Source organism: Panthera uncia, chromosome B1, assembly GCF_023721935.1.
Source record: "Panthera uncia isolate 11264 chromosome B1, Puncia_PCG_1.0, whole genome shotgun sequence".
NCBI classification, from domain to species: domain Eukaryota; kingdom Metazoa; phylum Chordata; class Mammalia; order Carnivora; family Felidae; genus Panthera; species Panthera uncia.
In genome coordinates, this window is record NC_064811.1 from 172,204,492 (window position 1) to 172,220,385 (window position 15,894).

The 15,894-nt window shown below is 37.8% G+C and overlaps 1 long non-coding RNA gene across 2 annotated transcripts in view; it reads right to left on the reverse strand.

Annotated features, from left to right (window-relative positions):
• Window positions 1-15,894, reverse strand: part of LOC125923386 (uncharacterized) — a 167,958-nt gene that overhangs the window by 127,522 nt on the left and 24,542 nt on the right. For both annotated transcript variants that reach the window (XR_007458018.1, XR_007458019.1), the window contains exon 4: window positions 10,022-10,091. This is a non-coding gene — a long non-coding RNA (uncharacterized LOC125923386). The remainder of the gene's footprint in view (window positions 1-10,021; window positions 10,092-15,894) is intronic.

Here is a 15,894-nt window from a genome sequence, read left to right on the forward strand (position 1 = left end):
TGTTTCCGATTCTGTGTCTCCCTCTCTCTCTGCCCCTCCCCCGTTCATGCTCTGTCTCTCTCTGTCCCAAAAATAAATAAATGTTGAAAAAAAAAATTAAAAAAAAAAAATAAATAAAATAAAAAGCATTTTAGGGGTGCCTGGGTGGCTCAGTTGGTTAAGCGTCTGACTCTTGATATCTGCTCAGGTCATGATCTAGTGATTGTGAGATCAAGCCCCATGACAAGCTCCATGCTGAGCATGGAGCCTACTTGAGATTCTCTCTCTACCCTTCGCTGCTCCCATTCTCCTTCTCTCTCCCAAAAAATAAACACTTAAAAATATATAAAAATAATTTTTTAAAAAGCAAAAGTGGGGGCGCCTGGGTGGCTTGGTCGGTTAAGCGTCCGACTTCGGCTCAGGTCATGATCTCACGGTCTGTGAGTTCGAGCCCCGCGTTGGGCTCTGTGCTGACAGCTCAGAGCCTGGAGCCTGTTTCGGATTCTGTGTCTCCCTCTCTCTCTGCCCCTCCCCTGTTCATACTCTGTCTCTCTCTGTCTCAAAAATAAATAAACGTTAAAAAAAAATAATAAATTAAAAAAAAAATAAAAAGCAAAAGCGGAGTTTAAAAAGTGTACATACAAAGCAACCTTCCCCCAACTCCTGCCTCCTACCATCCTTAATTACACTTCATGTGACACTGAAATCCAATGTTGTTAACACACCTCCCCAGCAGTTTACAAATAGTGGGAAAGGAAAGGAACTGAGCATGTAGGAATGAAAATATTTGGCATGCTAATCAACTGCAAAAATAGCTTTATCAGGCTGGAATGAGATTGGGGTTTTGTCGATGTGACTGCCAGACAAAAATATTTAATGTTCTAGGAAATACTCTGGAGTTTTGCTATAATGTTACCCATTCTAATTCAGAATTCGATGTATGGGTTCATCCTGGATGTCCTCCAAATTGGGTTTATTATGGAAGATCCTCAGGGAGTCTTCTTTTAACAACTCATACACCTAAAACCTGGGAACAAAGAATGCCTCCAAGCAGTCAGGCTCCTATGGACCCCGTCTCATTTTGGTCACTGTGGAAGCACTAAAATATTATAAATAGACCAGGAAAATGGGGGAATTGCAGTCTTCCAAACAGAACTTACTATACATCATTTGTTTCCTCTCTATAAGGATTGGCTGCTAGCCATCAAATTTTCCAAAGACAGAGAGAAATTAACTATTCCCCCTGCTTCTTGTACTACCAAACAACTCACTCACTGAGGAATAAATACTCCCGTACATCTGGTCTCCCAAATAAGATCTCTAAGACTTTCCTCCAGGAAACATACAAATAAAAAAATAGAGGCAGATGAAATAAAAGAGGTCTCGTGGGGAGCAGCATGTTAGTGGGGAGCAGCATGTTAGTGAGGAGCTTGCTAGAAAGTTGTCAGGACATTTGGTGCCTCTGTTAGTTTTGTGTATGATTCCTAAAAAATATCCTGTCCCTGGGTTTTGTTTGTTTATTTTGTTTTTGTTTGCTTGTTTGTTTGTATGTTACTGAGGTGGTGAGGGGATTAATTTCAATCTGCAGAAAGTTTCTTTTAATTGGCCCTTGTGAAAATGTTGAAGAGTAATATAATTTCCATGCTAATATACCTCTATTGTCATTTCCCTTTAGTACTCATCTATGGATAGCTTAATTTGAATGAACAAGTGCCCAAATTTTTAGTGGGCTGATATAAAATATACATAGCATTAGAATGCCAGGAATCCAGGGCCCCCCATTCATGAAGAAATGGTACTGGTAAGTTTACTCGGGGCCACCAAAAAATAAGAGCCACTGACTTGACTGTAATTGACTCTAAATTCTGTCTCTAGATTTGGCAGAATAATCCTATAGCTGGAACTCAGATTTAACAAAAATCACTGCATGAGTACAAGTCATTATTAGGCAATTATAGTTTCTAATGATATGATCGTTTATATTTATACTGATAATATAATTAGTCCTAATCAGATTATGGGCTCCAATAGACTAAATATTTCTTTTTTTAAGTGTTCCTCATGCCAAGTGTTCCTCATTCCAGTCTAAGGGAATTACATTGTTATTACCTACAAGACAAAATATGCTTGTAGCCTTCTCCATATTTCTTAATACATAGAATAAGGTGAAGTAAAACACTCCACAAACCAAGCTTTCTTCTTGAGTTCCTTCCACTGCTTAACAGACACACACACACACACACACACACACACACACACACACACTCCAGAGGCATTAATGACTTTTACATTTGACTGCCCCTTCAGTGCAGACATGTGTTATTTTCACCACAGAGCACTGGAATCTTGAACTGAAAAGAAGTAAACACTGGGCATATATTTTTCCTCAAATCTGTATTCACTCACATAGCAGCCAATAGTTTTAACCTCGTTAGATAGAAAAGTTCTTCCCAGAGCTTCTTATGGGATCTTTTTCTTCCCTGCTAGTTCAACTTTCCATATCCCAACCCTGAGCTGAATTCTCTATCTTATCCTTTGGGCTACAGAAACTTAAAACAACTCACATGTAGGAAACATAGGTCCACCAGGCAAATTAAAAGTGAAACTTTTGTTTCAAAAACTTTTGAATCTTAATTCCAGCATTTCCCTGTCTTGAATGTTCTATCAATTTTTACACTTTTGCTCTGACATTTAACAAATTGAATCACTATATTATGCTCAAAACTCTTAAACTCTTTTGTAGATCTACCTTTACGCCCATTCTATCTCCATATAACTTATACTTAAGTCATGTGTTATAGTATCTCTAATAGTAGAGAAGCAAAATCAGACCGTGGCTAAGACAAGGGCTCTGTAGTCAGTCTGCTCTGAATTCAACCCCAACTCTTATCAAGTACTATCTGTGTGACCTAGGGCACTTTACTTATCTAGTCTGTTCCTCAGTTTCATCATCTATGAGAATAATTTATATATCTTTTTCATAGGCCCATTATAAGGATTTACTGAGGGATTTTTCAATAAGCAATCAGAGGGGCATGTGGGTGGCTCAGTTGGTTAAGCATCCAACTTTGGCTCAGATCATGGTCTCATGGTTCTTGGGTTCGAGCCCTGCCTCAGGCTTATTGACGTCAGGGTGGAGCCTGCTTCAGATCCTCTGTCCCCACCAACCCCCTGCCCTTCCCCAGCTTACTCTCTCACTCTCTTTCTGTCTCAAAAATAAAACCTTTTTAAAAACAATCAGAAACATTCAAGAAACTAAACACAAAATACAAACAATTAACTAAATCCCACACGGAGGGCAGTGGACTAAGAATGGATGGAAAAATTCAAGGTAAAAAGGTGAAAGCCAAACTCAAAAAGACATGTCAGCATGCAAAAGAAAACTATAAGCAGATTAAAATAATTGTAGAGAATATGGACAATATAAAAGATGAAGAGAAAGGTGACATCATATGGTACTTTCTATGAGAGATGTCTCATAGAAAGAAATAGTTGTCTCTGGAGAAGAACCTCGAACAAAAGGAAGAAAATGTAACAGCAACCCAGTAGAAGAAAATGTTTCTAAACATACAGAAGTCCAGTATATGCAAATCAAAAGAGGCTACTATTTTCCAAGAAAAATCAAAGTAATGTTACACCTAACAATTTCGTGATAGCATTTTAGAACAGCAAGAACAATGATAATGATAGAATTCATTTAACCACCTCTTACCTCTTTCCCACCTCCCACCACCCACCACCTCTTACAGAAAAATAAAAATCAGCCTAATCTCTTACTTCTCTTCTGCAATATTAAATGTCAGGACTAAATTACGCAAAATTCAAGCTATCGTTGAAGTTCAAAATATAAAGCATTTCAGCCATGCAAAAAGACTCAGAAAACACACATCTCTAAAGAAATTCCTTGAAGCACTCCAACTGACCAAGAGAACAGAGCTAATAGGGTCCCTTAAGGCCTGTTAAAAAGAGATATTAAGTCTAAGAAGTCTAATTTTAAGTCTGGATATAAAGTTGTAAAGCAAAATACGTCCTCAAAGAGAAGATATATGATATTTAAAAAATAATGTGAGTACAATTGGTAATGTCTAAAATACAGGAGCATCAGTATAGAAGACTGAGAAGTCAGAGAAGGTAGTGGATGCTGTGGAATTGGAGAAAAGAAAGGTGTCCTAGATTTCATATGTCAAAGAGGAGGACCCAAAAGAAAACCCTTCAAGTATCACATATTAAACACAATTTGAGGAAACTTTTGAATTTCGTGGAATGGAAATATAGACTTCTCAAAACATTTGACAGTATAAAAGCAAGGACAATAGATAGAAAATGAAAGAAACTTCTAGGGAGGCATTTCTATTAAGGTATCAAAAACAAACAGAATTAACACCAACTATAGCAAATATGTCAGCTATGACCCTGGTATTAGGTAAATGAACATTATATGAGCTTCCCAATAAAAAGACAAATAGTCTCCTGTTTGGTTACAAAATTGGGGAGATGGGGAGTGAACTCTTACATATAAAATAGAAGCAACCAAAACATATTGATATGAGATGATTTTTTTTTTTTTTTTAACGAACAGGCAGAGCATTTTTGTCAAAAAAAGCTACCTATGGTCAAATATTAAAGGCAGATAAAAGTAATTCTAAGTAAATACTACATGAGACAAAATCAAGTATAGGATAATGATAGCATGTAAAATAATACAACTACAATATACCACTACTAACCATAATAACCACTAATAAAAATACAATTTCCATTAAGTGTTAAGCACCAAAATAATATTGTACCATTGTGTATAAGAAAAAAATTATTACACATTTAAGGGAAGTATTAAAAATAATATTAGCAAGAGCCTTTAGCATATCTCTGAAGGCTCTAGGAGAGTATTCTGCCTTGCCTTCTCCTAGGTTCTGGTGGTTGCCAGCATTTGTGACATTCCCTGGCACCCCATAGCTATTAGTTAATCATTCCAATCTCTGCCTCTGTCTTCACCTGGCCTTCTTACCTATGTGTCTCTGTGTTCACTGGTCTGCTTATAAGGACACTAGTCATTGGATGTAGGGCTTATCTTAATCTGAGTTCATATTAACTAATTACACCTGCAAAGACCCTGTTTGCAAAGAAGGTAACACTCTGAGGTCCCTAATAACATGAATTTTGAGAGGACAGTAGTCAATTCAGCATATTATGCTATAGAGAAAATCCTAAGAAATCTCCAGCTTTGGAAATATTACAGATCACTTCCTCTGGCTGTGACAAAATAAAGCAGAAAAAGAATTACTTTGACATTTTAGAATTTCCTCCTAAAGTACTCTCAAGGCTGAGGAGGAAATGAGATGGGTACACAATGTAAAAATAATGGTGAAAACTATACTTATACAAATGTAAAGAATACTGTCTAAAATGCACTCAGAGGAAAATTTGTTTTTAACATATTTCTTATTAAAAGTGAAGTGATTAAATAAGCTAAGCTTTCAACTCTAGATATGAGGGAAATAAGAAAATGAAGTAGGAAAAAGAAATAACAAAGACAGAAGAAGATCTTAAAGATACAGCATCTAGTAAAATTGATAAATAAATCTAATTTTGGATTTATTCAAAGTTCATTCCTCCTTCTGCCCAGTTGCTGGCCCCCACATTCACAGTGTACTCCACACACAAATCTCAAAGGTTCCTCTGAGTCCATGTCCCAAGGAACCAGAACTGCAATGAGAACTCTTTATGTCCAGTTCACCTCTGTCTTCCTTTGTTCTTCCTACTGTTCTGACCACAAATAGTGTCTGGTACAAAACAGGTAATCAATATTGCTGAAAGCACCAATAAATAAAGTGGGGCGGGGGGCTGGTGGTGGGGGAGGAAAATATAATTAATAAAACCAACTCCAAAAGATATTGAAGCCTGAAAATATTATTTGCAGAAGAAACTGGAGGTGTGGAAAAGGTATAAAATTGTCCCCTGATCCATCCCTCCAAGGATACCTGACCTAATTGTTTCATCAATCAAAAATTTTAAGGAGAAAATAATTATAGACCATAGAAAAATGTGGCTGTCTTCTCAAATCACTTTATGGAACAAACATATTCCTTATCCAGATATTAAAATCTGACAAAGCAACTACAGATCAATTTCCTTGTGGATATCTAGGAAAATCTTAGATTAAAATCCTGGCAAATCAAATACAAAGAATATTAAAAGAAAAAAGAATCGTGATTAAGCAAAGGTATACTCTAAGAATGCCGAGATGTTTCAACATAGAGAAATCTATTACCTTGAATCACCACATCATTAAGTCAAAAAAGAAAAACTATATAAGCATCTCCAAATATGCTAGAAAGGCATGGGGCCAAATTATCTCTTTTCCTAATAAAATTCTTGAAAACCAACTACAGAATAATACTTTAGTAATATAAAGAAGAATATCTATCTAAGACATCAAGCCATAACATTCTTCTCAAAAGTCAATACTCTTAGGGGTGCCTGGGTGGCTCAGTCTGTTAAGCATCTGGCTCTTGATTTTGGCTCAGGTCATGATCTCACAATTCGGGAGATTAAGCCCTGTATGGGGTTTCACACTGAGAGTGCTGAGCCTGCTTGGGATTCCCTCTCTCCCTCTGTGTATCTCTCCCTCTCTCTCTCTCTCTCTCTGTCCCTCCCCTGCTCACATGCACTCACACTCATGCACATGTGATCTCTTACTCTCGCAAAATAAACATTTTATTTTTAAGTCAATAGTTTTAGATTAATGATTGCCAAACACTGGGCTGGAGGAGGGCTTTGTAAGGACAACTACATACATATGTAAATTTTTATTTGCCTATAGGCAACTACAAAAACTATTTTAAAAATTCAAAACAATCAGTTATAACAAACTGAGGCAATACGTATTTGAGACAAATATGTATTTAACAAGTATATTATCTCTGATAAATAAATGACTTACAAAATTAATAAGAACAAATTGAACACCGAAAGGAAAATTGGGTCAGGAATACAAATAGGCAATTCACAAAAGAAGAAATGAAAAGATCCAATAAATATATGAAAACAAAAAAACATACATTCAACTTTAGAAATAATAAAATTGTAAATTAATACACCAGTGAAAAACCATGGTGTTAATACAGATCTCAAATAGATGTTTCTACCTTTCTTAAGAGCAGCTTGATAACATGTATCAAAAGTCTTAATATTTATAAATTTTGATTCAAGTAAGTCTGCATTTACAGATAGGAGTCTCAGTAATGTCACAAGATATACGCATAAAAATGGTTAGTTTTTTATAATATAAAAATAAAAACAATCTAAATATTCAGAATTAGAAAATGGATAATTATGACCCATCTACATGGTGGAATTGTTTACTATCTCTAAAAATAAAATTTACTAAAAATTTTTAATAACAGGAAAAATGTTTGATATATAATATAAAGTGACAAAAGCAAGATACCAGTGTGTAGTGTATGATTCTATCCAAAAAACAAAAAGATTTTATTTATTTATTTTGAGAGGGGTGGGGGGGAAGACAAAGGGAATCCCAAGCAGGCATCTCACTGTCAGTGCAGAGCTCAACACGGGGCTCGAACCCATGAACAGTGAGATCATGACCTGAGCCGAAATCAAGAGTCAGACACGTAACCAACTGAGACAGCCAGGTGCCCCCAAAAGATGAAAATCTTTTTCTTGGAAAAAGGAAACATAAGATCAAGAAGGGTTTTCCCTCAGTTGTGAGATTATAATGGTCTTTTCTGCCTTTTTGTACTATTTTGCATTGTACACATTTCATTAAATGAATATATATTGCTTTTACAGTTGGGGCAAAAAGCACATTAAAAAATGAATTTCCAGGGCTCCTGGGTAATTCAGTCGGTTAAGCATCTGACTTCGGCTCAGGTCATGATCTCACAGTTTGTGAGTTCTAGCCCTGCGTCGGGTTTTTGTGGGCTCAGTGCTGACAGCTGGAGCCTGCTTCAGATTCAGTGTCTCCCTCTCTCTGCCCCTTCCTCCCTTCCCCCCCTTCTCAAAAATAAATAAACGTTAAAAGTTTTCTTTTCTTTTTTTTTTTTTAACGTTTATTTATTTTTGAGACAGAGAGAGACAGAGCATGAACGGAGGAGGGTCACAGAGAGAGGGAGACACAGAATCTGAAACAGGCTCCAGGCTCTGAGCTGTCGGCACAGAGCCCGACGCGGGGCTCGAACTCACGGACCGCGAGATCGTGACCTGAGCCGAAGTCGGACGCTTAACCGACCAAGCCACCCAGGCGCCCCAAAAGTTTTCTTTTTTAAAGTTGCATTTCCTCCACTCTGATGACAGAGATCTAAGAAAATCCTTTGCCTTTTAAATTTTCTGTTAAGAGAAGTACTATGTAAGACTCATTGGCCTAGTAGCCAGATACCCTCCTGGGCACTTGAGTGATGCTTCACAAGTGATACAAGGCTCTTTTCCAAATGCTGTGGAATAATATGTGGGACAGGGAAAAAAAACAAACAAACAAACGGAAAAACCTTGAGAGTACAGACTGTTAATAACCTCCAGGGCTCCCGGAAATCCATGCATGTATTTAATTTGAACAAATTAATCCTTTAAGGCATGAGCCTTCCATAGCCTATGATGCCATTTCCCACTTAGAATATTGGGGCCAGGTGGAATTAGGTTAAACTGCATTTTGTAGATAATTTTGAAAGGTAAAAATGGGAGGAGGAGGAGGAGGATTAGGAATATTGGGTGGGGATGGAGGAAGAAAGGAAGGGTGGGAGGGAGGGAAGAGGGAAAGTTGAAAAAGGGCCTAAGAGGAAGTCAGATCTGCATTGCTTTCATTCCTGCTGCTTATACATAAAAGACTTCACTCTGAAGAGACAATAACCAGCTCTGTGGCCCCTCAAGACCCAAATGTGCCCATTGTTAACCTCATTCTACAGAAGAAGAATCTTTCAAATAAATCAACACAATAGCTCATCTAACCTTATACTTGGTCGATAATCAAGGTGGGGAGAAAAGCCAAGATTCTGATCTCCTGTCTTGTATCAATTTTAAAGCAGTGTCCCATTGTATATTAAAGACTTCTATCATGCTAAAGTGCAGGAAACTAATTGGAATCATTCTGGCTTTCGTGACTCATAAACTTAATGCTCTTTTAGCATCATTTTGGCTGAGCAGATTTCCTAACCACAGTTTAATAGCAAAAGACATTTAAAATAACAAGCTCAAGTCTTTCCAACCTCTCCAATTAGAGTAAAATAAATTGGCTCTTAGAATTAGAGGCTGTGCCTTCTCTGGCTATGGAATATCTCATTGGTTTCTCGTATCTTAACTATGAAGGAAAATGACAATTGCTAATACTCCATTTTCATCTTGCTCCTAGCTACCAAATATTCCTACTCAAACTGAAACCACCTGCTTGGTCATGTACTTTAACTGGGATCATTTTTTCATTGTTTGGCTGACTTTTCTTCATTAGTTATTGTAGCTTTCATTTTGTCTCTAAGAAAGGCTATGAGGTTTGGTTTGTTATGTCTGGAACAATCAAAAGGATTTTCATGTCATCATCGTCAGCTAATATTTACTGAGTTCTAGGCTTCGTTTAAACCAAACTACAGATGAGTCTTCCCTATATCTTTGTATTTTAAGGAATAATAGGTAATCACGTTGCTGTAGAGTGTCTTTGGTGACCTTTTTGTCCTTATCATTTATTTGGTGGAAATAGTCTCTGATCATAAACCAATTCTTAGCAAAGATATCAGATTGTTGAGCCACCAGGTTTGAGGTTTGATCCTGGGGACCTTATCTTATTATGCCTCTATTGTTTATTCCTAGTTTACCTAAGTCAACCTTTATTTCTGGTTTAAAAGTACATGAGTGGAGTTCTTTTCTGAGACTTTAAATACAAAATAACTACTTAAAAGAAATCAAAACAAACCAAAGTGATCCAACCTTTTACTTGGACATAATGATTTTATACACACACACATACACACTCCTACAATATAATGTACCCATATTTATCAGCAACCTCGCCTCAGTAGAACAGCTAATATCTTACCTGCAACATTCCTTTGGAGACATTGGTTGCCTTAGGCTCTCCAGGAGTGGAACCTTTGTGCATGAAGGGGCTAGGAATTAAAAGTCACTTGGGTCACTTGGAAATACAAGAAACTATGAAGTTAAATTCTGCCTCACCCAGTGTGTGCACTTTTTCCTCCCACTGTGACTTCATGTCTTCTCTGGGATTTGAACCAGATTGATTTCTCTGCTGTTCCACTGGCTTCTTCCCCATATGACAAGTACATTGGCTTTCTGACTTCCACTTCGGTTTTTCCTAGTGTTTACTTAGCTCCTACTCTACCTCAGTTTGTGTAGTTGGCCACAACCTGCTTTTTATTCTTGGCTTGGCTCAAGCTTTCAAGCTTCCACTATTTGGACACAGACTTTCATTCATGGCCAGCCACATCCATGCACTAGCTCTAATGCACTTGTAACTGACTGCATGGATGCTCTAACAGAAGGCTAGAGACCACCTCAACCCCACTCCTCATCCCCAATATTTTTCTTTGTGTCAGCATTTCCTAATTCTTTCCATCTTTTAAGTTCCTCACAGGTAGATTGCCTACATGGTACAATTTATTTATTTATTTATTTATTTATTTATATTTATATTTATATAAGTTTACATTTACATTTTACATTTTTACATTTACATTACATGTAAATTTACATTTACATTTTTATATAGACACAAATAGTTATAAATATGTGTGTGTTCACATGCATGTATAAAGCTTTGGTCAATAGTTTTTTCTTTCTGCTTCTTTTTTTCTCAGTCTCTCCCTTTTCTTTCACTTTATAGGTGTAATTCTCAGAATATCAAAATCTGTCTGACAATTAAGCAGGATAATTCTCACTGAGAAAGGACTAATTACCTTTTTTTGGCTTCTTTTCTTTGTGATTTTGGAGACTACAGTTTTAGCCTCTTCACTTCACTCTTGCCAAGTCATAGATAAAAAATTAGAATCCACTCTGAGGGCACACAAGAAATGTCCCTTCACAAGCTTAAATATATTAATAGAGCCTAACATTCTGTATAACTCTCTGCTTTAGAAGTAAGCAACTCATAGACACCTCAGTTTGCACACATGTGCCCTCTTCAATTTTGGAGTAGACATTTTATTAATATACACATGGGATCACAAAGACAAGAGTCATGAAACAAGACCACCATGTTCTAAGGAAGCACCTTGGTGCCTGGATATATTACCAGCATTGTAGCAAACAGCAAGGGACAGACAGTGTAATCTGGCACACAGCATCTGTGTTACACCTGGATTCATTCACACAAGCTTTATTTTGGTTATATCTTGCTGCTAATCCAAGACCAACCAGGAGAAGGCAGTACAGGCTAAACAAAAGAAGCTATAAATTTTCTTTAAAGCAGAAAAAGAAATAATGGCATGGGGATTCTTTACAGCATAAACCTCTACCCATGTCAGGGAACGAAGGAGCCTTTTCCAACACTATCATTGTTTGCACAGCTTCACTCCCCCTCAACTCTGTAGCTCTCTTCATGTTCTCCTAATTCTTCCATTCCTCCTTAAACATTAACATACATACAATATACAAACTGGAAAAACATCTAAACTCTAAAGCTTCCCAATCCTGCTTTAAATTCCCAAGCTTCTTTCTCTAGCATTACCACTTAAGGTGAAGTTTAAGTCTAATTTTTATTTTTTTTTAACGTTTATTTATTTTTGAGAGACAGAGACAGAGAGTGAGACAGAGAACCCCAAGCAGGCTCCACACCAACGTGCGGCTCAAACTCGAAAGTTGTAGGATCATGACCTGAGCTAAAACCAAGAGTCAGATGCTTAACCAACTAAGCCACCCAGGCACTCCAAGGAAAAGTTTAATTTTTAGATAGCATTTTTTAAGAGCTCATGATGCTTTTTTTTTTTTTTAATTTTTTTTTTTTAACGTTTATTTATTTTTGGGACAGAGAGAGACAGAGCATGAACGGGGGAGGGGCAGAGAGAGAGGAAGACACAGAATCGGAAGCAGGCTCCAGGCTCTGAGACATCAGCCCAGAGCCTGACGCGGGGCTCGAACTCACAGACCGCGAGATCGTGACCTGAGCTGAAGTCGGACGCTTAACCGACTGAGCCACCCAGGCGCCCCTCATGATGCTTTTATATGACAAGATCTACTGACCGTGAGCCCTCAAGATCACTCTGCTTCACATACACAAACATACAAGACCGATTGTTTCAAATACAAAAACCTTTCACACATGTAAAAGAGGGCAATTTCTTCCTCAATACGGAAAATTATTCCCCCAGGACACTAGACAGTGAATGAAGGTCACTCACTAAAAGCCAGAAGGAGGATTCTAATTAAACTGCAGCCCCTGACTTTGGGAATGCATTCACTCCACTAGCTGCCTGAGAGCACAGAATAGGATCCCCTCTCTGCTCAGGAGGACCCTGGGGAGAAAAGACCAAGTTGCTATCTGGACATTTGGGCAAGCCCAATTCTACTGATCAAAGTAGTATGGGCTTTGTTAATCATTAAGCCACACTTCGAAGTGTTTTTGTTTGTATAGTTGGATTTTCTAGAGTAGTTTTTATCACATTACTCCAAGGAAAAGTGTGAAGTTGCCAAATTGGGCCTTCCTGCCTTTCTTATCTGCAATTCCTTCTTTAATACCACCTTTATTCACCTCCCCAAGTGCACAGTGTTTGTACACTGACCCCAGCTTGCCACGGCCCTCCTCAGAAGTTCCCCCCACTGAGACATTCCTTGTGCCTTTGTCTGTAGGTATCATTCATGCCCCTCCCCAACAGAAACTTATTCTTAATTAAACCTCTCCCTGTGAACAGCATCAGGCTGTCTGAATCTTTTAAAATTTTTTAAAAAATGTTTACTTATTTTTGAGAGAGAGAGAGAGACAGAGACAGAGACAGAGTGTGAGAGGGAGAGGGGCAGAGAGAGGGAGACATAGAATCCGAAGCAGGCTCCAGGCTCTGAGCTATCAGCACAGAGCCCCCAAGCAGGGCTCAAACTCTTTGAATATTGAGATCATGATCTGAGCTGAAGTAGGACACTCAACTGGCTGAGCCACCCAGGCACCCCAGGCTTTCTGAATCTTAACACATGATGCGATTGTATTACTTAAAGCCACACTAGATATATAAGTGACCTTTGAGTACTTATAACTGCTAGATAGCACTCTGACCTCGATTTTCCTTTCTTTCTTTTTCTTGGCCCACCCAATGGGCCCCTAGGACTTCTCATACCTATTTTAAGAAAAAATGAGCAAGGGCATGGAAAAGAGAGCTTTTTTTCTCTTAAAAAAAAAAAGTTTTGTGACATATATTAAACATACAGATAAGAAAAGAATATAATGAACTCCTATGTACTTAAAACCCTGCTTTATCAAATATTAACTTTATTCCACATTTGCTTTAGAATTACCTCTTTTAGAAAATATTACAGAAAGAATTAAGCCCCCCCTTTTATCCCTCCCCCTTCTTCTACTTACTTTCCTCCAAAACAAACCTCATCATGAATGGCTGTATATATTGGTTCCATATTTATAACGATACACATTATTTAATAATGCTTTATGGTTAAATCTCTGTATAAGTGGAATCATATTGTACACATCATTCCACAAAGGGCATTTTCACTCAATGTTTTTTTTTTTAATTTATCCATGTTTACAAATGTATTTCTAGTTTACTCATCTTATTGTGGTATAGTCTTCATTCAGATGACTAAATCATAACTTATTTATTCTATCTCCACTTGGTGAACATTTAGATCAAATGTTACGAGGGACATTCTATCAGTTTCTTTTTCTGCACACACACTTTGCTGAGTCGGAGAGTGTGTTCCTCTTCAATTTTAATAGATATTACAAAATGAATGTCCACAGTGGTTATATCAATATCAGTTGACACTCCCACCAGAATTTCAACTTACCACTGCTCTGTATCCTTTTCAGAGGATATAAGATCATATTAATCTTTGCTGACAAGTGTAAAATGGTACCTCACAGTACTTTTGAGCCATGCTTCTTACAGAAAGTGATTGTGACTGTCTAAGCAAGACTGTGCAACATAGATAAATTCTGCTTGTAGTTTCCAACCACATCTTATATATTATATGTGTGTGTGTCATGATATACTTTGAGGAAAAAAAGTGGTAAGTTATTTTAAATGGGGTGTATACTAAAATGCAGGATGCAAATTTGCATACGTGTGCCGTTCTGTAAACACTGGCCACAAGAAGGAATGTTTCATGTACTCACTGTATGAGTTTATCCAAGCACAAGACCTATGTAAAAATAACACCTGGAAAGTTTTCTAGAATTAGCTTTCATGGTCTGTAGACTTACAGGTAACATCAGATAAAGTCTGTTTCCCTGGTACCTACATTTCAGGCAGTAAGTCTAATTTCTGAGTTAGAACTTGGTTTCCTACTTCCTGAAGTAAAACCATGGCCAATATAAGAGGTGGGTGTTTGTTTTCTTCTTTTTCTTACCACATCTCAGTACCTTAGTACGCTTCACATATATTGGGCATGTAAAATGTGCCATACACCATGGCAAGCACTTCATCTGAGTTATTTCCTGTAATCTTCTAATAGCTATAAACATGGTACTATTATTATTATTGTCCCCAGACTAGAATCAAAGAAACTGAGAGTCTGAAAGATGAGGTAAAATCACAGAGCTTATTAAAAAAAAATCACAGAGCTTTTAAAGGACCAAGTGTCTGATTTTTTCTGATTCAGAAGTCTTCGATATTCACGGCTACGCTAAGCAGCCTGATCCAAAATTCAGACACCTGTAAAACTGTTTTGAAAAAGTGCTTCATGTTAGAAATACAAGCTTTTTCTCTATTTCTGTTCTACTTCTAACCTCAAAGACAAAACAATCAAATGCATTTGAAGACAACTCTCATATCTCCCCAAACCTTCTCTTCCCCAAGTAAGACACTCTTGTATCTTTCAACTGTTTTTGTCTTTATGTTCCCCACCTTTATATTCTGACTACTCTCCTCTGGGTGAGTTTCAGATATGCTCCCCTCTGAAACTATGATGCTCAGAACATATTACAACAGCATATGTCCAAGGAATAGTCAGTACAACGGATTCATCAGCTGCCTCACTCTGTACCTTATATTCTACTAAATGCTGCCCTAAATCATACTGGCCTTTTTGGCAGCATATCACACCATTGACTCATTCTGAGTTCATGCCAACAATAATTCCCAAGTGATTTTTTTTTAATTTTTTTTTTAACGTTTGTTTATTTTTGAGACAGAGAGAGACAGAGCATGAATGGGGGAGGGTCAGAGAGAGGGAGACACAGAACCCGAAGCAGGCTCCAGGCTCTGAGCTGTCAGCACAGAGCCCGACATGGGGCTCAAACTCACAGACTGTGAGATCATGACCTGAGCCGAAGTCGGACGCTTAACCGACTGAGCCACCCAGGCGCCCCCCCCCAAGTGATTTTTAAACATGTATTTCTGTTAAACCATGCCTCTCTTAGCCTGAATTTTAACAGTTTTTATTTTATTCAAATGTAGGATATTACATTTGTACCCATTAGGCTTTATTTGTTGAAGCCTGCTGGAATTATTTTGGTTCTTCCAGTTTACTGGAATTCACTCTGATTTTACAGAATCTGTGTGCTATCTTTGTCTTCATCAAATTCATTGATTAAAATCTACCAGGTGATCTTGGGGGAGCCTGGGTGGCTCAGTCAGTTAAGCATCTGACTTTGCCTCAGGTCATGATCTTGCCATTTGTGAGTTTGAGCCCCATATCAAACTCTGTGCTGACAGCTCAGAGCCTAGAGCCAGCTTCAGATTCTGTGTCTCCCCCATCTCTCTGACCCTCCCCCACTCACGCTCTCTC